This window comes from Pan troglodytes, chromosome 5 (genome assembly GCF_028858775.2).
Source record: "Pan troglodytes isolate AG18354 chromosome 5, NHGRI_mPanTro3-v2.0_pri, whole genome shotgun sequence".
In the NCBI taxonomy this organism is placed as follows: domain Eukaryota; kingdom Metazoa; phylum Chordata; class Mammalia; order Primates; family Hominidae; genus Pan; species Pan troglodytes.
This window is the reverse complement of record NC_072403.2, coordinates 83,300,433-83,326,954: the sequence shown is the minus strand read 5'-3', so window position 1 is coordinate 83,326,954 and position 26,522 is coordinate 83,300,433. Positions and strand designations below refer to the sequence as shown.

Below are 26,522 nucleotides of genomic sequence, written 5' to 3'. Positions count from 1 at the left end.
TTTTCAAATTTGTATACATGTTACATGAGTACATTATCCTTTTAAAATATTGCCAATAAGGTTGAAATCATCTTTGATACCCAAGTTCTAGTCCCATCCCCTCCTCTTTTCTCCAGTGGTAACTCACACTATCGTTTCCAGATATCCCTCCCTGTCACACACGCGTGCACATATACTGTGTTAAATACAGAGATGGGTGGTCGCTTACCTGTGTGTTTGATACATAATAGTATTTGGTCAAAGTAACTTTTATACTGGTAAAACCTCTTCATTGGAACAATAATGCCTCATCAAAATCTGAACTCATACCACTAAGTATTATTATAATAATTTGGTATTCTATAGCAGTAACAGTTATTTCCAAAGACATTCCAATATGCCTGTAGTAAATATTCTAGATTTAATTAAAATATTGGCAGGACTACCGTTTTCCAGATTAAATTAAAAAGCAATTATTAGCATATGCAGATTAAGTTTTTAAATGAATATTTCAATTCAGCGACACTGGCTAGAATATCTTCTGTTTTGTCACAGTGTCACAGATCCCATCACCATCACTGTAAACTAAAATTAGCTAACTTTTAAACATAAGACCCACGATTATTTATTATAGCCCAAAATATCAGAATGTTCTTTAGCTTGTAACCTTGCTCATAGAATATATTGGGGAAAGGACTCCAAAAATTGTCTATAAGAAAATCTTGGTTTTTTTTTTAAAATCACTTTCATTGGAAATCCAACTGTAAACTCATATTGTTAAAAAAGTTCCCATAATGTTATTTTTTTTGGAAATTTGCACACTTAAAAGGAAACTAATATTGATAGGCAGCTAAAAAATATATATATTCACATATATATTTTGAATATATATTCATATATTTTCATATATATGAATTTCATATATATTTTCATATCTATTTCATATATATGAAATTCATATCTATTTCATATATATGAAATTCATATATATTGTCATATATATTTCATATATATGAAATTCATATATATTTTCCATATATATATATATATAAATTCATCAGAACAAGGTTGTCTTTTTTTCTTCTGGCCACACCAATGTAATGAAACAGTAAGTGTGAAAAAGAAAAAAAAAAATACAGGAATCAAGAGCCCAAAGAATTTTTAAGGAAACCATGATTGAATAGGTTATATCAGACTGACTGGTCTCCTAACTTTGATTCTGCCCACACCATTCAATAGAAAGAGGACATGGAATTCCAGCTATTCCCTCCACTATAGAATTTACTACATTTTAAATTTAAACAGGTTAATTTAAGCTACAGTAATAATTTGAGACAGAATCTCATCAAGCACAGATTCAAACTACCACACTTTGAGGTCAGAGTGGAGAGAGCTTTTCCCTTGGGATGAACATGAGAAGGTTAATTAAAGAGGAAGTGGACTTTCTCAGAGCAAAGGGTATTTTCATAAAACCATGGAATCTTTGAGTTGGCTAAATCTCCATAAATTTTATGAACATATTGTGTTCTTTTATCTACTGTAAAGTCACATTTACTGTTGATTTTCCATGTATTTTTAACTGTAGTGAGTTATTCTATGCTGTAATTTTCCTTTAGGATCCAGGGTAAATAAAAGCAAACTAGTATAAGAACCTTTATAAGTTACTGTAAGTGAAGGAGGCTTAAAATAGGGTGTGTACTGTTACATTTTCATTATGATTTTCTCATAGTTTTTCCTTGGAAATTTCCATGTATTCCTTAAGGATGTGTTTGTCACATATGGGAGATTTGGATCTTGATTTCAACTAGGGAATGATAATTTTCCATTAAATGTCCATCCCATATACTAGGCAAGGTGAAAGCTGAATGGAAGATGAAATGGCAAATGTTAGACTAGGCAAGGGAAGGGAGCAGGTGGCAAAGTCGCTTGTGGAGATATGCCCAAAGAATAAGATGCAAAGAAGCATCCTCACCGGGGAATTTTCCTTCCATCTCTAAAATCCACCATTATAGGAGACCTGGAGCCTGACTTTAAGAATTAGTAAAGCCTTGGCAGGGTGCAGTGGCTCACACCTGTAATCCCAGCACTTTGGGAGGCCGAGGAGGGTGGATCACAAGGTCAGGAGATCAAGACCATCCTGGCTAACACGGTGAAACCCTGTCTCTACTAAAAATACAAAAAATTAGTCGGGCGTGTTGGCAGGCGTCTGTAGTCCCAGCTACTCGGGAGGCTGAGGCAGGAGAATGGCGTGAACCCGGGAGGCGGAGCTTGCAGTGAGCCGAGATTGCGCCACTGCACTCCAGCCTGGGCGACAGAGCGAGATTCCATCTCGAACAAAAAAAAAAAAAAGAAGGAGTAAAGCCCATTACTGGGCAGGGCATGAGCTGCAGAACATCCTTGTATACAAGATACATTAAGCTTTAAATCTGGGAACAGTGTTTTTTCTCCAGTGAATCATTCATGGCTGTAAAGCTGCTACATTTTAATTTTAAAAATGTAAGTTTTTAAATTAAAAACTTTACATACTGTAAAGTTGCTACATTTTAATTTAAAAAATGAACATTGGGAGTTGGGAAAAGCCACTGTGTATCCTGAAAGTTGATGTGTAATACTGCAGAATATTTTTAAATCAATGGATAAGATTTTTTTGATACAGAATGTGACAGATTTGATCAAATATAATCTACATTTGAAATAAATGTATTTTCATTCATAACTAAAAATGACCAAAGGCTAGTTTATTGGAGATTAGTTTTATGTGACTAAAATGCCTATTACATCAGAAGCCCTACTGAAGCAAAAGAGAGTGGCTTTCACGTTACAAAAGGAACTTTTCAGACTTGACTTTAAGAAGTTAAAATCATTTCATGTAGCTAAAATTATTTTAGTGACTATTTAATAAGGTGTGGTTCTTTCCATGTAGAACATTTTAAGCTCTTACATAATTATTCAGTATTGATACCCACATTTTATGACCATTTTCTTTCATTCTTGTCTATTTTTAAACTGTTTACATAGATTTCTTCTCTGCATTTACTGCGTATCCTGGTTTTTCTTCACTTGAAATCCATCATGAAAATAAAATTTTAAAATAAGGCTGCCTTCATAAAAGGTTAACTTTCCAGGAGTTAATGCCATCATTTAAGGAGAGATTGCTTTCTCTTCTTAGCTATGAGTTCTTAGAAAAGTAAAACAGCCTAACCTTGAATTTTGGGGGAATAAAAACAAAGTTTTAGAAACTGGTATATATTTTTTATTTAGAGATTTTTAAAACCTGAATAATCATCTTAACATTGTTAACCCATTGTCAGGTGGTAGATGGCATCATTCATTCATTCATTCATTCATCAAACCTTCACTGAGAACCTCCTTTAGTACCAGACAAACCCTGGATACATGTTGTGAATTTCTTCTGATGAAATGAAGTTAAGTTAAACGAAACATGGTGTTTCTTCCCTAGTAGAGAGATGGATAGGTAAACAAATAATTGTAATAAAGTATCAGTTCTGTGATCTAGGCATATGCAATTATGTGACCTAGGCACAGTATAATGGTGGTAAAAGGAAAAATGAACAATTCCTCCTCAGGTTGGGGGAGGGGTGTGGGTGTTAGGGATGACAATGACCAGAGAGGATTCACAAGAGAGAATACTTGATTTGGGATTTGAAGACTGTATGGGCACTTGCCAGGTAGAAGAGTAAGCAGAAGTGCAGAAACAGAATAAAGAACAGGTTTGTGTGATTTAGTTCTTCAAGTGTTTTCACCCTTTCAGTTGTGACAGAATTCAGTATTCACTGAGCATGGGGTCATAACTTTGCAGCCCAGCCCATTCAAGTTATCATTCTTAGGGCTCTTTCCTTCTCCACTTCTCTTCCTATTCTTTCCCTCCTGCATGAAAGGCCTTATGAAGCCCAGGCCAGGCTTGTGAATTACCCATGACTTCTCCATCTCCACAGTGCCTCTCCCCTCAGCTACTCACTCACTGAATTCTGCTGTTCTTCTTGTCTTTATAATTTCTCATATTCATTTTCTCTGTGTTCTTACTGCCTCTTCCCTAATTAAGGCTCCCATGCTCTCCCTTACACTACTGCAGTGATTCTTTTCCTGTTTTCCTTACCTGCCACCTTAAAGCTAGAGTAAATTCTCTAAAGTACTGACATGGTCATCCCACTTGCCTGCTTACTATCTTTCACTCGTACCCATCGTTTGGAGATAATGCCCAAACCCTTTAACCTGGCACATAAGGACTCCCATCTTTCCCTTGTGTCTCTCCCCTTACCCTTCACCCACATGCATCTTTGACTCCACCTCTGCTGAATTCTTAAAGGCCTCAGCATACATTACCTTTGTCTTTCTTTCTCTATCGGATGACTGTTCTTTCTGGTACACTTTAAGCTACACTCTCTTCTTCACTGCCCACCCCTTCCAAATTCCCATTAGCACCATCTTCACCTAGCTAATTTTATTCAGTCTTCAAGACTCAGCCTGGCTATTAGCCAACTCAGAAGTGTCTTTTGACCCATCATAACACTTATAATAATGGTGTATGTGTCTGTCTTGCAAATTAAGCTGTGTCCTTCTCGAAGGTAGGGATGATACCCTTCATTTCTCATCACCTAGAATTTAAAACATTGCTGATATATGGCAGGCAGTCACAATTGTTTGTTGAATGAATGAATGAATGAATGAATGAAATGAATAAGATCCTGTAACAGTTTGGAATTATATGCCACCTGGGTTTACAATGTAGTCTCTTATCAGGTAGGGTTGTTCTGAGATGTATAGTAATGATGACTTTCTTCTTCACCCAAGTATTTTGTGTACCTTAGACCAGTTTAGCAAATGAAGTCCAAGAACTATTTGAATAAGTCATTCTTAGAAAATAACTTTAGGAAGCAACTGACTCCATTCATGTGTATGCCTCTAATTGTAGGTTCACTTCTGTCCGAATATGAATTTTTAAAATAATTTTAGCATTATATTAGCAATTTGCAATATACCATTTTTATGCATGTAAAGTTGTATTCTAACATATTTACTTTTTGCTCATTTGATTAAATTTATTACTGTGTATCCCATCATTAAGGTAACTAACTTTCAGTAATTAAACTGTTGGTCTTCTGTTTAGCCAGGCACAGTTTAGCCATTATTCTCAGTTCTGTGCAGGAGTGAGCTGAAACAAAGTTGTATAGCCCAGAGAGTGAGAAGCTGCATTTCATGTCTCCCAACAGTCAGAAAGGGATTATGTACTGTTTAAGGAAGGAATTTGGCAAATATTTTGAAACCCTTTTGGAAAAGCATAGAATATTGAAAATCCAAAATTAACCAAATCCGTGAGTGTGCAAGCTCAAAGCTAGAGACCTTAGGAATATCTTAGGATGTGCAAAACAGGAAGAAAACAAGAACTGAGCAGGCAGCACTAAGTAAGTGTCATATAGCCTCCCCACCCACCCTTCCAACCCTACTCCTAAGAGAGCCATAATTTAGTCCCAAGTATACTTTTCTGATCTTTTCCTGTGACATATTATGGTATCTTCAAATGGTACTGGGTTTCCTGAGGCTTGTGCTGCTGACTGCCAACCCCGTCCTAGAGAGCACTGAGCGACAGATACTGTAAACATCCTACACTCTCAGCTGTGGAAAGTAAGAAAGCTGGGAGAAGGCTGTTTACTCTTTCTGCCTTGGAAGTCAACTAAAGAGAAATGGATTTTGAATATTTCTATGTCTTAGAATTGATCCTATCCCGTGTTTGTTTCTGAGGTCAACTGTAAAAGGAAAAAAGGTGAATTGACTAAGTCATCCAAAGAAATGTAAGATAATCTATAATATCAGTTATCTTTGAACTGTTTCACTTAGTTTAAAAAGAAAAAAAAGATTACCAAATACCCAAGTGACAAAAGTTCTGGTTAACTTGTATGAGGCTACATTTTGTGGGTTGCTGCAGTCTGATCTGTAAAAGCAACACATTACCTATACGTTAAGCTAAACATTTCTCCTTTAACCTGAGAGCATTCCACACTGAAGTCTGCTTTTCTTGAAGCAAAAATTCTAGTGTCCTTGGACTTGCTATTTTATCAGGGATCAAAGAGGCACCTTGGAGCCCCATGCTTTAGGAATTGTAATGGCAAACAATAAGGTCTGCTCTTTAAAGCTAGAATATAGTTACACATTTCAGGAAAAAATAGAATTGTTGTTGGAGGACGGGAGAGGAAGGAAAATGTAGAGGTAAGGGATGGGATGCAAGAAGTTAATTTTAAGAAAAATCTATAGAACGAACTCATAAGTTCAGCCTTAACCAGAAAAACTCTTTCATGTAAATTGTTTAAATCAAAGGTCTATTAAACATCTAATCTAGAATGTAACTTACCTGAAATTTGAGTCCATTGCTGATTTATTTAAAATTAATATGAAATAAGCCTTCTTGTTAAAGAGAATATTTAAATAAGGCATATTTTTATATAACAAGCCCTTAAGAAGTTAAATAATTAACTTAATGCTTCTATTAAAAATTAAACAAATCTGAACAAAATTACTCTAGTCTTGGCATATCAGCATATATCAGTCATTTAAACTAAAAGACACTCTACTACTTTAGAAGTATTAGAGGAGCTTTTAATTTTACCTCCGCACTGACTGTAGAGCCTAATACAATAGGAGTAATTGTTTCATATGAGTTTATAGAAAAAAAGTTTAAATACAATGACTTTAGCATGTGATTTCAGGGAAGTATTTGAACAGGCTGGCCTTGAAACAGTGGTAGACACTGTTGAAGTGCTTGCTGAGCAACTCCAGCTTGATTGAGTCATTTACCTTTTTAGGTTTGCCTACAGGCTTAAGAAAACCCTCTTTGAAACAATGCTCTACAGTCTTCTCAAAGAAATAATTGTTATAGATGTTTGAAATTTTGCTTTCTGCTAGGAGAGGCAGATAATATGGGTAAGGGGAAAAGCAACTCTAAGCAGCAGAGAATGATGCATATGCTTTGCCATAGCATTTTATTATTCTGCCTAAATTAAAAGGGGGGACATTCAAATATTCCAGACCTAAATTTATGGTTAACTTTTAGTCATGAATGTAGGTGTTTCAAAGCTTATTGAAATATATGCTGAAATTCATTCATCATTCAAGAATTATTTATTGAGCATCTACTATGTGAACTTCTAGGCACGGGATATAGCAGAGAACAGAAACAAAGTCCTTTTTCTCATGGAATTTACAAGAAAATATATAATGTGTCAAAATATAAACATCTTGTGTATCTATGTAAAATATCTAATTTTATTCAATCTTTTTATTGCCTTGTCCTCCAAAACCAAGTGTATTTAAATATTCCAGAATATTTCTTTCATTGACTATGGAAAACTTTGATATAAAGCTATATAATTTTGGTTTTTGTTTAGTATTATTATTCTAGATATGTTCTAGTTGTCAACTAGCCTGTTTTGTGACATGGGTAAGTAGGATTATTAAGCATGCTTGAGAAGTTATATATATATATATTTATATATATTTGTATATTTATATATATATTTATATATATATATTTTTATATATATTTATATATATAAAAATATATATATGAGGGGGCTTCAAAATATTCATGGAAACATTGAGTTAAAAGCTACAAATAAAAAATATAAATTTTATTTCTCAGAGTAAGCTCCATCAGGGTCAAGACACTTTTGTAAGCAATGATACCAGACATTTATTCCATCCCTAAAGAACAGGGTCTTGGGAATTTCACCACATCAGTGCCATCTTTTTAACATTATTAACTGAAGAAAAATGGGTGCTCTGACAGATTTTTTTAAGATTAGGAAACAAAAGTCCAAATGAACCAAATCAGGACCGTAAGGTGGATGCCTAGTGACATTCCACTGAAACTCTGGCAAAATTGCCCTTGTTTGATGAGAAGAATGAGCAGAAGCATTGTCATGGTGGAGAGGGAGTCTGGTATAGCTTTCCTGGACATTTTTCTGCTAAACCTTTGGCTAGCTTTCCCCAAACACTCTCATAATAAGTAGATGTTATCATTCTTTGGCCTTTCAGAAAGTTAACAAGCAAAAAGACTTAAGCATCCCAAAAAACTGTTGCCATGACCTTAGCTCTTGACTGCTTGGCTTTTGCTTTGACTGCACCACATCCCCTTCTTGGTAGCCATTACTTTGATTGTGCTTTGTCTTCAGGATCATACCAGTAAAGCTATGTTTCATCTCCTATCACAATCCTTCAAAGAAAAGCTTTAAGACCTTGATCTCACTTGTGTAAAATTTCCATTGAAAGCTCTGCTCTTTTCTGCAGCTCATCTGAGTGCAATGATTTTGGCACCTATAGAGTGGAAAGTTTGCTCAACTTTAATTTTGCAGTCAGAATTGTGTAAGCTGAACCAGTTGGAATGTCTGTGGCGTTGGCTATGGTTTGTACTGTTAATCATCAGTACTCTTCAATTAGGGCACAAACAAGATTATTTTTTTTCCTTGCAAATTGATGTAGTTTGTCTTCTATAGTGGGCTTCATCTTCAACATCATCTCATCTTTTCTTAAAATAAATTATTCATTTGTAAACTGCCAATTTCTTTGGGGCATTGCCCCCACTAACATTTTGTAAAGCAGCAATGATTTCCTGATTTTCCCACCCAAACTTCCCCATAAATTTGATGTTCTTGCTTTAATTTTAGCAGAATTGACATTGCTCTGATAAGGGCTCTTTTCAAACTGATTTCTTATCCTTTTTTGTGCCTCAAAATAGATCCTGTTCAGACATGTTACAAATTAGTACAAGTTTATTTTGATATAAGAAAAAATTGAAATCCATGTATAGTTTTTCCGTAATACGTATTTTCCATGAACTTTTTGAAATTCTTCATATTTGCTGAGATGATATTGCTAAGGAGTTATATAATATAAAAAGTTACATGTTTGTGTGTTTATATATGTTGCATATGTTATATATATTCAAATTATCATTGTATCTGATACAAGTAAACTTATATTAATTTGAACCTAACTCTATTCAAGTTTGTAACTCTCTAAATACTGGTAAGGATGATTTATCTTTATGTTATGTTTATATATTGGTTGCTAAGCAAACGCCATAAAGACTTTAAAAGAACAGATTACTTTTAAATGTAAACATCCATTTATATTTGAAAAAAGACATAAGCTTTAATTGACAAGCTTTGTAAGCCTAATTGTGTCATTAAAAACTCAGTAGAAATAAAGGTATCATATGTACTTTATTCATTTGTGAATTTATAGTCTCCTCGTCTCTATTTGTTTAAATTAGTAATTCTTTATAATACCTAGTGGTGATATATTTCCATAAACTACTCTGGCTTAGATTTCTATAAATGTAAATATAATTCTGCTCTCTCTCTCTTCTTTTTTTTTTTTTTTTTGAGACAGAGTCACGCTCTTGTCGCCCAGGCTGGAGTGCGATGGCGTGATCTCACCTCACTGCAACCTCCCCCTCCTGGCTTCAAGCAATTCTCCCGCCTCAGCCTCCCAAATAGCTGGGACTACAGGCGCCCGCCACCATGCCCGGCTAATTTTGGTATTTTTAGTAGAGACGGGGTTTCACCATGTTGGCCAGGCTGGTCTCAAACTCCTGACCTCAGATGATCCACCTGCCTTGGCCTCCCAAACTGCTGGGATTACAGCCATGAGCCACTGCTCCCAGCCTGCTGTCATCATTTTAAAATAGCAGAAAGCAGATTATTAATTACAAAATTGGGTTTTAGGTGTTATTTTGGTTAACTTTATCATTGGAAAACTATATGGTTAATATATAAAAATCAGTTGTATATCTATATATCAGCAACAAACAAATAAAAATGAAAAATTTTAAAAGATACTTCTTATAATAACATTAAAAACTATCAAATGCCCCAAGGGGAAATCTAACAGACGATGCATAAGACCTCCGCACTGGAAACTAAATATTATTGAGATAAATTATAGAAGACCTGAATAAATGGAGAGATAAACCATGTTCATAGAGAACAGGACTCAGTATTGTTAAGTGGCTAATTCTCCCCAAGTTGATCTGTAGATTCAATACAGTCCCAATCAAAATGTAAGCAGGTGTATGTTTGGAAATTAATAAACTGATTCTAAAATTTAGAATTCAAACAGCAAAAGCTAGACAAGGTAATCTTGAAAAAAAGATGGAGAAATTATGCTTCCACATATCAAGATCTGTTACAAAGCCATAGTAATGATGAGAGTGTGATATTGGCACAATGGCAGACAGATACACAACAGATAAATGATAAATAGAATAGACACACTATTATGATAAAGATGATACTGAAGTACACTGGAGACAGGATGGTCTATGGATCCTAATATGAAAGGTAAAACAAGGCTTCTAGGAAGTAATATATAGAATATCCTTATGACCTTGGAGTGGGCAAAATTCCCTTAAAAAACTCCCAACACAACACCAACCAGAAAGAGAAAAAACTGGTAATTTGGATTATAATACCAAGAACTTCTGTTCATCAAAAGACAACATTAAGAAAATGAAAAGGCAAAATATACCAGAGGAGGTATTAGCAACACATATAACAAACAACTTATATCCAGTATATATAAAGAATTCCTATAAATTAATTAGAAAACACAAGCAACCCAGTAGAAAAATGAGCAAAGATTTGAACAGATAATTCACCAGAGAGGATATGTAGATGATCAATTAACATAAAAAGTTGCTCAACCTTATTAGTCATCAAATAAGTGCAAATGAAATCACAGCTCAATGGCAAGACACACCTACTAGAATGGGTAAAATTAAAAAGACAAAAAAAATCTGGTATTGGCAAGGAGGTGGAGTAACACTGCAGATGAAAGCATAAGTTGGTACAGCCACTTTAGAGAACTTCTTAGTGGTCTCTGCTTACGCTGAACAGATCCATATCCTGTGACCCAGTTGCTGTTACCTACCTCACAGAAATTTGCACAGTGTTCTTCAGAAGAAATGAATAAGAATGTTCATAGCAGCACTATTTGTAATAGCCCCGAATCAGGAATTATCCAAATACCAACAGTAGGATTCGTAAATTGTGAAATATTCGTACAACAGAATACTATCTAGCACTGAGAATGAATGATTTGCAACTTCTGATAAAATTATAAGTGCATCTCACAAACATAAAGTTGGACAAAATAAACCAGACACTGAAGAGAACATACCATATGTTTCTATTTACATTAATTTCAAAAACAGGCAAAACTATAGTTATCTATGGTGATACATATCTATGGTGACTCATGCACTTTTCTGATTGTATGTTATACTTTAATTAAAAGTTTCTAAAATTAAAAAAAAAACGCTGTATTATCTGGTCTTAAATAAGGCAGGTAAAACTCTTATTCCAGCAGTCACTAAGAGAAACTTTATCCCAGATCATCTTTCTCTAAAAACATAGCAACAGCACATATCTTGAGGAACGTTCTCTGAAACTGGCATAAAAGATTACGCTATCCATAAGCAAAGAGACGTTTCAGCAAACATTCTCTTTTCTCCAAAATACTGCAGTGTATACTGTCTTCTAGAACATCACTTCCCTCAAAAGCTACCAGTCCACCTCATTTTCCAGCAAGTAACGAAATTACTGAAAGATGAGGAGAAAAAAGGCTGATGTTAAAGGGCATTCGGCTGTTGCCATGTTGCTGCATTGCCTCACTTACCCACGTTGTAAGAAAGAGGTCAAAACACGGTTAACTGGCTTACCCAGGGTTATATAGGCTCTCGGTAGAGCCGCAGGAGGACTGAAGGAGACACTGCCAGCTTCTGACTCTGATTCTTTAATCTTTTCTATAGTCAGGTAACCCAGGATTGGGCCAGAAAAACATAAGCCCTCTACTATCATATTTGTTGAATGTAAGATTTCCTCAGAATCAAGAATATGAATAGATTATGCACTTACTGTTCATATTTTTAATTTCTAGAATGGCTATTATGATTAGTTTTTGCTTTTTCTTTGGACAAAAGAATTTTGTGGTGCTAAAAGTGTCTTTTAAATTTTCCTTTTATTATGGAGAAAAAAAAAAGCTTTGTCCGGACACCGGTGGCTCAAACCCCTAATCCCAGCACTTTGGGAGGCCAAGGCGGGAGGATTTCTTGAGCCCCGGAGTTCAGGACCAGCCTGGGCAACATAGTGAGACCTTGTCTCTACAAAAACTGAGAAATGAGGCAGGTGGATCTCTTGAGCCTGGGAGATCGAGGCTACAATGAGCTGTGATTGTGCCACTGCATTCCCACTTGGGTGACAGTGAGATCTTGCCCCCCAAAAAAAAGAAAGAAAGAAAAAGTTTCAACCAGCCTGAACTAAGAAACTTTAAAAATATTCAACCCAAACTCAAAAACCGTGATTCCTTCAGCAAGGCACATATGCTAACAAAGTCCCCTTGAAGCGTCTCTTCTGGAGACAGTACAGTCCCACAGTAGTGTTTAGAAATGTGTGCAGTGTGCAGGCATTTTTGGTTGTCACAGTAACTGCAGAATGCCACTCCTATGAGGCTTGGAATAGTCTCATTCAACAAGAAATAGTTTTGAACGAAATAACAGTGCCCTCACCAGGATGAACATTCTTAAAGTTATCATTTACTTCTAGGAATATTTGAACTATACATACATTTATGTCTTCAGTTTAACACATCTCTGTAGTATACTACCTGGGAGTTTGCATGTCTGAGATAAATATGATGGTCTGGATGATCTTAAAAATAACCACAATTAAAGAATAAAAAATTACCTTAAAACTGACTTTTTAAATGCCCTGTGACTTTAAAGTGTCTAGAAACATTCTGTAATTTTGAATTCATCAAAAGCTTTGTCATCAAAAAGCCAAGTATGGCTTTAAAATACTTCTTTTTGGCCCAGGGAGAAAAATACTTTTTATTTTAACCTCCAAGTTTCATCGAGTAGATTAGTTATTTCTGTAGTTTGGTAATGCCCATTATTTGAGAATCTGATAACATCCAGGACTTCACCATATAATTCAGTCACTTGAAAGCCGTGAATTTCTGGCTGTACTAAAAAGCTTTCAACACTAGGGTTAGGTGTTCCTACGAAGACAAATAAAATTCCACATTTTTAAAAACCACCTTTGGCCGGGCGTGGTGGCTAACACCTGTAAAATCCCAGCACTCTGGGAGGCTAAGGTGGGCAGATCACGAGGTCAGGAGATCAAGACCATCCTGGCTAACATGGTGAAACCCTGTCTCTACTAAAAAAAAAAAAAACAAAAAATTAGCCAGGCATGATGGTGGGCGCCTGTAGTCCCAGCTATTCGGGAGGCTGAGGCAGGAGAATGGGGTGAACCTGGGAGGCGGAGCTTGCAGTGAGTGGAGATCCTGCCATTGCACTCCAGCCTGGGTGACAGAGCAAGACTCCGTCTCAAAAAAATAAAAAAATAAAAATAAATATATAATAAAAACCACCTTTGAATTTAAAAATTGTTTTAATGTTGGAGCTAGCCCAGTTGTATGAGTGTGCTGAAGAAGCCAGTCTCTGCTTGCCTTCCTATAGCTCCAATTAGACATTTTTAATTACAGTGCAATCGCTGCAACTATGCTGGGACATTTCAACCCATCCCACTCCACGAATACTCAGCTCAGTCTTAGCATTGGACATCAGTAGCAAGCAACTAGATGCTCCCACCTCAGGAAGCTTCTAATTTTGTGGGGACTACCCCTGTTGTGCTTATTGCTAAACTTATACTTCAATGAACCTTTCAATTCTACATAATATATTCCAACTCATTTGGTGGAATCTGATTTTTTTTTTTTTTTTTGCTGACTTTCCTTTCACAGGTATTTAGTAAGTCAATGACGGGCAGCAGCAAGCCAGGCTTCTATTATAGTAATAATAATCAGATAACCAATAATCACTGAGGATTCTGTACATTCCAAAGCCATGCCAGGGGTCAAGAGCAAATACTTAGTGTCCTTACTATGTACAGGGCACTATTCTAAACTTTTGGCTTATATTAACAGATTTAATCCTCACAGTTCAATATGCACGAACATTATTTTTCAGATGAGGAATCTGAGATGAAAGAGATTAAGAAAACTGCCCAAGGTTATGCTAACGAGACTTAAAACTGGGATTTCAGCCTAGGCAGTGTGGCACCAGAGGTCTGATCATGACCATGAAGTGATAAACACAAGTATCCTCTAAGTTAGGTATCATCGTCTTAATTTTCCAGGGCAGGAAACTGAAGTTGAAGGATTTAAGAAAATGTGGTAGTAACTGGAGTTGTTTATGAATCTTCCCGTTCTCCTCTGGCACATGAGAAGATTGTGATACAGGATTTTTTGCTCCTTAGTTTAGCTAAATCCAGTTCTTGTCTTACAACCAGGAAAAATTAGGCACACAGAGACATCGAAGACTGAGGAGGATGGAATTTATTAAGTGAAAAGAAAGCTCCCAACAAAGAGAGGGGTCCTTCATGCAGGTTTCCACCTCACAAAAATTGAATGGCAGGCCACCACACGTGAGTTGAAGAGGCCAGGCTCTTTCCCCTCATAATTCATGAATTCCTGGTGGCTCCACCCATTCTCCTAGTGGTTGTGGGGCATGCCCAGACAAGCCCCCTGTGCTGGCTCCCATGTCTGCACAAAGCATCTGGTGTAAAGACTTGTGGGTCGGGTTGGAGATGTGGCTGTGTCCTGCCTCTATCAATTGCACTTCTCTACATCTTCTGAGGTTAGGTGTGGCTGTGTGACTTGTTTTCATTAATGAAATGTGAACAGAAGAGCCAGGGAAGTATTAAGAGCTTGTGTGCCCTTCCTTCTGTGTTGGTGAGAGGTTTTTCAAGACGGAGGCTTTGTCACCTTGATCCTTGAGTGACTAGATTGGATAGTGCCCCTCTGCTGACTGCTGTTGGACACATTGGTTAATTGATAAACTTCTGAGATTCAAGGCAGGGTTGGAGGAAGGAGACTATTTGTAACCACACGTAATCTTGTCTAACTTAATTTGCCTAAATATCTTTCACACACTCTTAAGCTTATTGGTGCCAGGTATTTATCTGGAATCGAGGGCTCTCTGACTTAACAATCCATGGTTTTTTCATTTATTTCCTCTCTTTTGGTATCATATGACCTGCAGGAACCCAAATTTCATTCTTTTGCTTGCCTTTTAATTTTATGATAGTAATGAAAGTGCCTAAAAAATTCAATCTGATGTCTATGGTTAGTCTAAGATTAAGATTAAGAAAATGTAGAGGAAAATCTGTCATTCTCTGGCCTACATGTTTGGTCTGGAGCTTTAATATGATGATCTGCAGGATTAGGAGAAATTTTCCTGGCTTGCTTAATCCCGAGATTCAAGTTCTAGCAAACAACTGTCAGCAATAATGTTAGCTAAAGAATGCTAATATGTCCTAAATGTTACTCATATTTCTCACTGTGCTTATAGTTTTCATGGTGTGAGCTGCTACAAGAGTTCACCCTTTTTTAGGTTGTCACTCAGACATTCTGTAAAGTTCCATCATCCATATATATATATATATATATATATATATATATATATATATATATATATATATATATATGTTACTGAAACACCATGGGTTCATCTGGGTCCTGCCGCTTGCTGCACAGAAAACCAGTGACTGAGACGAAGAGTACTGCCAAGGAAGAAGGCTTTAATCTGGTGCTGCAGCCAAGGAGATGGGAGTTCAGTCCCAAATCCATCTCCCTGACCAACTAAAACTAGGGGTTTATATAGCAGGGTCTTCCCTGCTATGTAACAATGTGTAAGAAAACAAGAACTAGAGAGGAGGGGTAAGGAAGCAATCATGATGAATGAAGGGTCTGGCATCTCATTGTCTGGATGTGGTGATCTGGTGAGTTTCAGTTCTTTAATTTTTTTTTTCTTTTGAGAGGTCTGAATGTGGTTTCCTGAGGAAGGAACTCTGATAAAACAAATGTAAGTTTCAAATTTTAAAACCAGATGGGCAATTTCTATGTTTATCCAAAAAAAACTGTCTAGGGGACTATTGGGTCGGTTTCATATATATATATAATCACTTTATGTACACAACACCAAATTATCCGGGTTCATATGTTTAAATTTAGAATTGTGGGGATTTCCCAATCTACCAGCTGAGTATGCTCAACACGTTAGCTGGATAGCATTGACTATCATGACAGTGAACAACAGAGAATCACATGCAACTCTGAGTCTTTCCTGAGGAGTATCTTCCTGAAACTAAATGAATAGAAGATTCTGAGAACCTTGCTTTTTCCATTATTTGATTATGGAATGACCTATGGGGCAATACATGTTCATGTAATATGGAAAAAACAAAAAGAAGGCTTTAACTGCTTAATTAGCAGGCCTAATTTTTTAGAGTTGGGATTCTCTCTTTCTTTTACTTGCTGAAAATTGACTGTTTGGTTACTTTCACTTTATAAGTTTACTTTATTCATTTAATCACAAAATTCCTAAGCATTCAGTAACTCATAAACTAGTTTATTTGTTTATACTCCTGCCTCATTCTAGAAATGACTAAAGGCAATAAAGTTATGTTTAACCTGGCAGATATTGGTTAAATGATACTAAGCTAACTTTTTTGGGATGAACTATACAGTGAATAGATTATGTAGGATTGGGATGTTTTTATTTTAATTTAGAAATAATTATAGATTTATAGGAAGTTGCAAAAATTGTTTGGAGAGATCCTATGTACCTTTCACCCAGGTTCCCCCAGTGGTCACATTTTACAACATTTGCTACAGCACAGTAGCAAGACCAGGAAACTGACATTGGTACAATTGTGTGTGTGTGTGTGTGTGTGTGTGTGTGTGTAGTTCTACACCATGTTATTACACGCATAGATTCTTGTAACCACCACTGCAGTTAATATACAAATTAGTATACAGATTAGTTTTGCTATATCATTTTTTTCTAAAATCTAAAGACATGAAACTTTTTTGAATCTTAAAGGGATGAAGCCCTTCTTGGTGACTTGAACAGCATCATCATTTTCTGTCGGTAATAATAACTAGCAAATAAAGCTTAGATGAAGCTTACACTCCTGTGTAAAGTGTAGCTCTTCCAGTAGGTCCTGTGTTTAGTCTAATATCTACTTAATTACAGTAAGTGTTCAGGCTTTTTGTTGTTCTATTTGTTTTGGGAGCAGGGATTTGATATAAATCTAAATACGACAAGCTTTCGTTAAAAAAAAATATTGACCTTCCATTTAGAACAATGTGGTCTTTCACTGTATTGAGCTTATGTGGATGTATATTACTGTAGAAGAATTTTACAGGAGATAAATTCCTATGAAATATTCTCATTGCTATCTTAATTAGAAATAATCTTTTTATGCCCCCACTGTAGGTGGTAAGTCCCCCATGTTCAGTGAATATACTTGCGATTAGGTCATAGTCTATTATTAGGAACATACAGGCAGCCAACTGGCAAATGGATTGTTATCCTGCCTAAGGAGAAGAGAAAAAAATTAAGGTAAAATTAAAATGCCAATACATGCTGAGAAAGAGCTAATAGAAAGCATGTGACATTATGTACACTGGTGATACTCAAATGAAACAATGGAACCTATTAAAAGGTACCTATGTGGATTTTATTCTTTGCGAAATGGACTAGGGTAGGGGGTAGAAAGGCAGGGAAAGAATGAAGGCAGTGTATTGAAAGAGAAGATTGTTTGACCCATTTATCTGAAATAAAAATCCTAAGTTTTATAAGATCCTCAAATATTTGGCTACATTTTCAGGTAGATGTGCATGCATAAATGTTAAATGGCTAAAAGAAAATGGGTTATAGTCTACCAATAGTGTGTCACATAGCTTTAAAAGTACTGCTTTAAAAATCATCAATTTAGAGGGAGGATTTGGGTGGCAAGCAACAGGACTCTGCTTTCAATCCTGTCCTACACCACATTTTAATTTTTATTAAAATGAAAACATTGTTGGAATTATGATTTATTTTCTAAAAGAAGCAAACAGTGTTACAGTAGATGAATCAAGGTCCAAGTGAAATCTCAGCAGCCTGAAAGGATGGGCAGGGTTGGATACAAAGAAATTGAATTGGTATAAATATGGAAGTCCAGCTCCTGGAGTCAGACAGCTAATTGCACAAGGACTTCATGGGGGACATGTGACTTACCATCACATGTGGAAAAAGACTTGTGAATTTTCCTAACCACTACCTATGTGGCCCACAGAGTGACATGATGTTCCAAAAAACGAATACAACCTATATGCGATCGTAGACACATACACCACACCCCAAAACATGCTACACAGGATATAATTTTCAAAGTAGGACAACAAACTGCCTACTTTATTTTAAGTTGGCATTTTCCAAGTAGTTCTGTGTTCATTACTGCACAATAGAGGTATAAGTAAAGCAGGGCATGTCTAAAACAATGTGGCCATTTGATGAAGGGCACTCGAAAATGTATGATTGAGCCAATCACAGATACTGAGGAAACTTGAGGCCAGGATTTTGAGGCTGCAGTGTGCTATGATTGTGCCTGTGAATGACCACTGCATTTCAGCCTGGGAAACATGGCAAAACCTCATCTCTTAAAAAAAATTAAATTAAAAATGTATTATGGAAAACCATGGTGCATTGCTGTCTTCAATAATAAAGGACTAGAGCAAGGATAGAGGCTTAGATTTAAACTTTGTTTGCTCCAACCCTTGAAGATACATAGAAGCAGAATTCAATACAACATAATTTTTAGCCATATTTAGAGAATCCAAAAATGAAGCAGGCTCATTTGGAGGCAGTGAGTCCCTTATTACTGGAAATATTCGAGCAGGAATTTCAGTAGCCACTGAGCAATGGAAATGTTAGTTTCTTCAACCCTGAAATTTTATTAAATGTGTATCAGCAAATCGCAGGTGTACCACTTACCTCATTCTTGAGTAGCACTTAACTTCTATGGGCCTCAGTTTTCTCTCATTTAATGGACTGAGGGGTGATAATAACTTACAAAGCTGTTAGAAAAATTAAAATGAAGTTAAAGAACAATACAGGGCCAGCGTGGTGGCCCACGCCTGTAATCCCAGCACTTTGGGAGGTCGAGGCGGGTGAATCATAAGGTCAGGAGTTTAAGACCAGCCTGGCCAAGATGATGAAACCCCATCTCTACTAAAACTACAAAAATTAGCTGGATGCAGTGGCAGGCAACTGTAATCCCAGCTACTCAGGAGGCTGAGGCAGGAGACTCATTTGAACCCGGGTGGCAGATGTTGCAGTGACCCGAGATTGTGCCACTGCACTCCAGCCTGGGTGACAGAGTGAGAGCCTGTCTCAAAAAACAAAAAACAAAACAAAACAAAAAACAGTAACAGTATCCTGATTCCAAATCTCCTCCTCACATCCCTCAAATAAACATAAGATCCACAAGGAGAACAAATGAAACTATACAGGACCTAAGAATTAAGGATTGTTAAGAGATAGAAAACACTGCAACCCTGATGACACCTTGATTTCAACATTGTGAAACCAGAGCAGAAAACCAAGCAAGCCAACTTAACCTCTGACCTACAGGAACATACAAGTATTACATGAAGACCAACATGAAGAAAACTACCGACTCTGCTGAGACCACAAACTCCTGGTACAAACATGAAATGAATGCATGTGATACGTTCTGGACAAATAATTGATTACACTGTGTATTAGTCTGTTCTCATGCTACTAATTAAAGACATACCTGAGACTGGATAATTTATAAAGGAAAAAAGTTTTAATGAACTCACAGTTCCACGTAGCTGGGGAGGCCTCACAATCATGGTGGAAGGTGAAAGACACGTCTTACATGGTGGCAGACAAGAGGGAATAAGAGCCAAGTGAAAGGGGAAACCCCTGCTAAAGCCATCAGATCTCATGAGACTTACCCACTACCACAAGAACAACATTATGGGGGAACTGCCTCCATGATTAAATTGTCTCCTAACGGATCCTTCCCACAACACATGGGAATTAGGGGAGCTACAATTCAAGATGAGATTTGGGTGGAGACACATCCAAACCATATCCCACCAAAGTTAATTTAGTTTTAAAAAAATAGGTGAGAAAACAATAGGTGAAAACTGTCAAGAAGGTTTTGACAAAATTATATTGAAGGAGACAAGCCATACCCAGATATTGAAAAGTTCTTCAAAGTTACAATAATTAAAATGACACAGTGTTGACTCAGGTATAGACAAACACATTAGTGAAATGGAAAAGAGAGCCTACAAATAAAATCATGTATATGATATAGATAGCTATAAACCAATAGATAAAGAATAAACTATTTGATAAATAGTACTAGGACAGTTGATTAACTACTGGGGGAAAATGTTAGATCTTTATATTATATTGCAAAGTAAATTGTAGCTAGATTAAAGAGTTAAATATTTTCAAAAGGCCAAATAGGTGTATGTTTATGTCATCTGAAGATGGAGGAGAACCTTCCAAGCATTAGAGCAATATTTTAAAATCCACAAGAAAATGGACTAATATAAAGATAATTAAAACCTTACCTATCTAAATATGCCAAACAAAATATGAAAACACATAATTTGGGGAAAGACCTGCAAACTTAAGACACAGAGAGGATTTATTGTCATAATATCTGAGGCATACATCATTAAGATAGACTTTAGTAGAAAAATGGGAAAATAAATGCTAATTCACAAAAGAAGACATTCAAATAACTAATAAAATGCTTAAAAGTTTTAACACCAGACCTGGGCAAGATGACGGAATAGGAACAGCTCTCATCTGCAGCTCCCAGTGATATCAACACAGAGGCGGGTGATTTCTGCATTTACGACTGAGGTACCTGGCTCATCTCATTGCGACTGGTTAGACAGTGGGTACAGCCCACGGAGGGCAAGCTGAAGCAAGGTGGGGCTTTGCCTCACCCAGGGAGTGCAAGGGGTCGGGGAACTCCCTCTCCTAGCCAAGGGAAGCTGTGAGGGACTGTGCTGTGAGAAATGGTACATTCCGGCTCAGATACTTCGCTTTTCCCATGGTCTTCGCAACCTGCAGATCAAGAGATTCCCTCAGGTGCCTACACCACCAGGGCCCTGGGTTTCAAGCACAAAACTGGGCGGCCATCTGGGCAGACACTGAGCTAGCTGCTGTTTGTTTTGTTTTGTTTCTTTTCATACCCCAGTGGTGCCTGGAACGCCAGCAAGACAGAACCGTTTACCCCCCTGGAAAGGGGGCTGAAGCCAGGGAGCCAAGTGGTCCAGCTCAGCGGATCCCACCCCCACAGATCCCAGCAAGCTAAGATCCACTGGCTTGAAATTCTTGCTGCCAGCACAGCAGTCTGAAGTCGACCTGGGGTGCTGGAGCTTGGTGGGGGGAGGGGTGTCCACCATTACTGAAGCTTGAGTAGGCAGTTTTCCCCTCACAGTATAAACAAAGCCTCCAGGAAGTTCGAACTGAGTGGAGCCCCCTGCAGCTCAACAAAGCTGCTGTAGCCAGACTGCCTCTCTAGATTACTCCTCTCTGGACAGGACATCTCCGAAACAAAGGCTGCAGCCCCAGTCAGGGGCTTATAGATAAAACTCACATCTCCCTGGGACAGAGCACCTGGGGGAAGGGGCGGCTGTGGGTGCAGCTTCAACAGACTTAAATGTTTCTGCCTGCTGGCTCTGAAGAGAGCAGCAGATCTCCCAACATAGGACTCAAGCTCTGCTAAGGGACAGACTGCCTCCTCACGTGGGTCCATGACCCCCGTGCCTCCCGACTGGGAGACACCTCCCAGCAGGGGTCAACAGACACCTCATACAGGAGAGCTCTGGCTGGCATCTGGCGGGTGGCCCTCTGGGACAAAGCTTCCAGAGGAAGGACCAGGCAGCAATCTTTGCTGTTCTGCAGCCTCTGCTGGTGACATCCAGACAAACAGGGTCTGGAGTTGGCTTCCAGCAAACTCCAGCAGACCTGCAGCAGAGGGGCCTGACTGTTCGAAGGAAAACTAACAAACAGAAAGGAAGAGCATCAACATCAACAAAAGGACGTCCACACAAAAACCCTATCTGAAGGTCACCAACATCAAAGACCAAAGGTAGATAAATCCAAGAAGACGGGGGAAAACCAGTGCAAAAAGGCTGAAAATACCAAAAACCAGGACGCCTTTTCTCCTCCAAAGGATCACAACTCCTTGCCAGCAAGGGAAAAAAACTAGACAGAGAATGAGTTTGACGAATTCACAGAAGTAGGCTTCAGAAGGTGGGTAATAACAAACTCCTCTGAGCTAAAGGAGCATGTTCTAACCCAATGCAAGGAAGCTAAGAACCTTGAAAAAAGGTTAGAGGAATTGCTAACTAGAATAACCAGTTTAGAGAAGAACATAAATGACCTGATGGAGCTGAAAAAAACAGCACGAGAACTTCATGAAGCATACACAAGTATCAATAGCCAGATTAATCAAGCAGAAGAAAGGATATCAGAGGTTGAACATGCACTTAATGAAATAAAGTGTGAAGACAAGTTTACAGAAGAAAGAATGAAAAGGAATGAACAAAGCATCCAAGAAATATGGGACTTTGTGAAAAGACCAAACCTACATTTGATTGATGTACCTGAAAGTGACAGGGAGAATGGAACCAAGTTGGAAAACACTCTTCAAGATATTATCCAGGAGAACTTCCCCAACCTAGCAAGGCAGACCAACATTCAAATTCAAGAAATACAGAAAACACCACAAAGATACTCCTCGAGAAGAGCAACCCCAAGACACATAATTGTCAGATTCACCAAGGTTGAAATGAAGGAAAAAATGTTAAGGGCAGCCAGAGAGAAAGGTCGGGTTACCCAGAAAGGGAAGCCCCTGAGACTAACAACCAATCTCTCTGCAGAAACCCTACAAGCCAGAAGAGAGTGGGGGCCAATAATCAACATTCTTAAAGAAAAGAATTTTCAACCCAGAATTTCATATCCAGCCAAACTAAGCTTCATAGCAAAGAAAAAATAAAATCCTTTACAGACAAGCAAGTGCTGAGATATTTTGTTACCACCAGGCCTGCCTTACAAGAGCTGCTGAAGGAAGCACTAAATATGGAAAGGAAAAACCGGTACCAGCTACTGCAAAAACAAACTGTAAAGACCATCGACACTGTGAAGAAACTGCATCAACTAACGGGCAAAATAACCAGCTAGCATCATAATGACAGGATCAAATCCACACATGTAAATGGGCTAAATGCCCCAATTAAAAGACAGACTGGCAAATTGGATAGAGTCAAGACCCATTGGTGTGCTGTATTCAGGAGACCCAACTCACGTGCAGAAACACACTTAGGCTCAAAATAAAGAGATGGAGGAATATCTACCAAGCAAATGGAAGGGAAAAAAAAACGGGTTGCAATCCTAGTCTCTGGTAAAACAGACTTTAAACCAACAAAGATCAAAAAAGACAATGAAGGGCATTACATAATGGTAAAGGGATCAATGCAACAAGAAGAGCTAACTCTTCTAAATATATATGCACCCAATACAGGAGCACCCAGATTCATAAAGCAAGTTCTTCGAGACCTACAAAGAGACTTAGACTCCCACACAATAATAGTGGGAGACTTTAACACCCCACTGTCAATATTAGACAGATCAGCGAGACAGAAAATTAACAAAGATATTCAGGACTTGAACTCAGCTCTGGACCAAGCGGACCTAATAGACATCTACAGAACTCTCCACCCCAAATCAATGGAATATACATTCTTCTCAGCACCACATTGCACTTATTCTAAAATTAACCACATAATTGGAAGTAAAACACTCCTCAGCAAATGCAAAAGAATGGAAATCATAACAAACAGCCTCTCAGACCACAGTGCAATCAAATTAGAACTCAGGATTAAGAAACTCACTCAAAACCACACAACTACATGGAAACTAAACAAAGAATGACTACTGGGTACGTAACGAAATTAAGGCAGAAATAAGTAAGTTCTTTGAAACCAATGAGAACAAAGACGTGATGTACCAGAATCTCTAGGACACATTTAAAGCAGTATGTAGAGGGAAATTTATAGCACTAAATGCCCACAGGAGAAAGCAGGAAAGATCTAAAATCAACACCCTAACATCACAATTAAAAGAACTAGAGAAGCAAGATCAAACAAATTCAAAAGCTAGCAGAAGACAGGAAATAACTAAGATCAGAGCAGAACTGAAGGAAATAGAGACTCAAAAAACCCTTCAAAAAATTAATGAATCCAGGAGCTGGTTTTTTAAAAGATTAACAAAATAGATAGACTGCTAGCCAGACTGATTAAAGAAGAAAAGAGAAGAATCAAATAGACGCAATAAAAAATGATAAAGGGGATGTCACCACTGATCCCACAGAAATACAAACTACCATCAGAGAATACTATAAACACCTCTATGCAAATAAATTAGAAAATCTAGAAGAAATGAATAAATTCCCCGACACATACATCCTCCCAAGACTAAACCAGGAAGAAGTCGAATCCCTGAATAGACCAATAACAAGTTCTGAAATTGACGCAGTAATTAATAGCCTACCAAACAAAAAGAGCCCAGAACAAGATGAATTCACAGCCGAATTTTACCAGGGGTACAAAGAGGAGCTACTACCATTTACCAGGGATACAAAGAGGAGCTAGTAAAATTCCAAATAACAGAAAAAGAGGGATGCCTCCCTAACTCATTTTATGAGGCCAGCATCATCCTGATACCAAAACCTGGCAGAGAAAACAAAAAAAGAAAATTTTAGGTCAATATCCCTGATGAAAATTGATGCGAAAATCCTCAGTAAAATACTGGCAAAGCGAATCCAGCAGCACATTAAAAAACTTATCCACCACAATCAAGTCGTCTCCATTCCTGGGATGCAAGGGATGTGTTCAACATACGCAAATGAGTAAACATAATTCATCACATAAACAGAACCAATGACAAAAACCACATGATTATCTCAACAGATGCAGAAAAAGCCTTTGATAAAATTCAAAACCCCTTCATGCTAACAACTCTCAATAAACTAGGTGTTGATGTAACGTATCTCAAAATAATAAGAGCTATTTATGACAGACCCACAGCCGATATACTGAGTGGGCAAAAGCTGGAAGCATTCCCTTTGAAAACCGGCACAAGACAAGGATGCCCTCTCTCACCACTCCTATTCAACATAGTATTGGAAGTTCTGTCCGTGGCAGTCAGGCAAGAGAAAGAAATAAAGAGTATTCAAATAGGAAGAGAGGAAGTCAAATTGTCTCTGTTTGCAGATGACATGATTGTTATATTTAGAAAACCCCACCGTCTCAGCCCAATATCTTCTTAAGCTGATAGGCAACTTCAGCAAAGTGTCAGGATACAAAATCAATGTGCAAAAATCATTAGCATTCCTATACACCAATAATAGACAAGCACAGAGTGAAATCATGAGTGAACTCCCATTCACAATTGCTACAAAGAGAATAAAATACCTAGGAATCCAACTTACAAAGGATGTGAAGGACCTCTTCAAGGAGATCTACAAACCACTGCTCAAGGCAAAAAGAGAGGACAGAAACGAATGGAAAAACATTCCGTGCTCATGGATAGGAAGAATCAATATCGTGAAAATGGCCATACTACCCAAAGTAATTTATAGATTCAGTGCTATCCCCATCAAGCTACCATTGACTGTCTTCACAGAATTAGAAAAAGCTACTTTAAATCTCATATGGAACCAAAAAAGACCCCATATAGCCAATAGATTCCTAAGGAAAAAGAACAAAGCTGGAGGCATCACGCTACCTGACTTCAAACTATACTACAAGGCTACAGTAACCAAACAGCATGGTACTGGTACCAAAACAGATATATAGACCAATGGAACAGAACAGAGGCCTCAGAAATAGCGCCACACATCTACAACCATCTAATCTTTGACAAACCTGACACAAACAAGCAATGGGGAAAGGATTCCCTATTTAATAAATGGTGTTGGGAAAACTGGCTAGCCATATGCAGAAAACTGAAACTGGATCCCTTCCTTACACCTTACACAAAAATTAACTCAAGATGGATTAAAGACTTAAATGTAAGACCCAAAACTATAAAAACCCTAGAAGAAAACCTAAGCAATACCGTTCAAGACATAGGCATGGGCAAAGACTTCATGACTCAAACACCAAAAGCAATGGCAACAAAAGCCAAAATTGACAAATGGGATCTAATTAAACTAAATAGCTTCTGCACAGCAAAAGAAACTATCATCAGAATGAACAGGCAACCTACAGAATGGGAGAAAATTTTTGCAATCTATCCCCCTGACAAAGGGCTAATGTCGAGAATCTACAAGGAACTTAAACAAATTTAGAAGAAAACAAAAACACTGATCAAAAAATGGGCAAAGGATATGAACAGACACTTCTCAAAAAAAGACATTTATGTAGCCAACAAACATGAAAAAAAGCTCATCGTCACTGGTCATTAGAGAAATGCAAATCAAAACCACAATGAGATACCATCTCACACCACTTAGAATGGTGATCATTAAAAAGTCAGGAAACAACAGATGCTGGAGAAGATGTGGAGAAATAGGAAC

At 37.5% G+C, this 26,522-nt stretch overlaps 1 protein-coding gene and 1 non-coding gene across 11 annotated transcripts in view; both read left to right on the top strand.

The window, feature by feature from the left end:
- The window catches only part of LOC462815 (putative uncharacterized protein encoded by LINC00472), a 242,395-nt gene that overhangs the window by 43,674 nt on the left and 172,199 nt on the right, over positions 1–26,522 (top strand). The gene's annotated exons all lie outside the window — the stretch shown is intronic.
- MIR30C-2 (microRNA mir-30c-2) lies at positions 5,586–5,657 on the top strand. Its single transcript, NR_032060.1, has one exon. It is a non-coding gene; the product is annotated as a microRNA mir-30c-2 (primary transcript).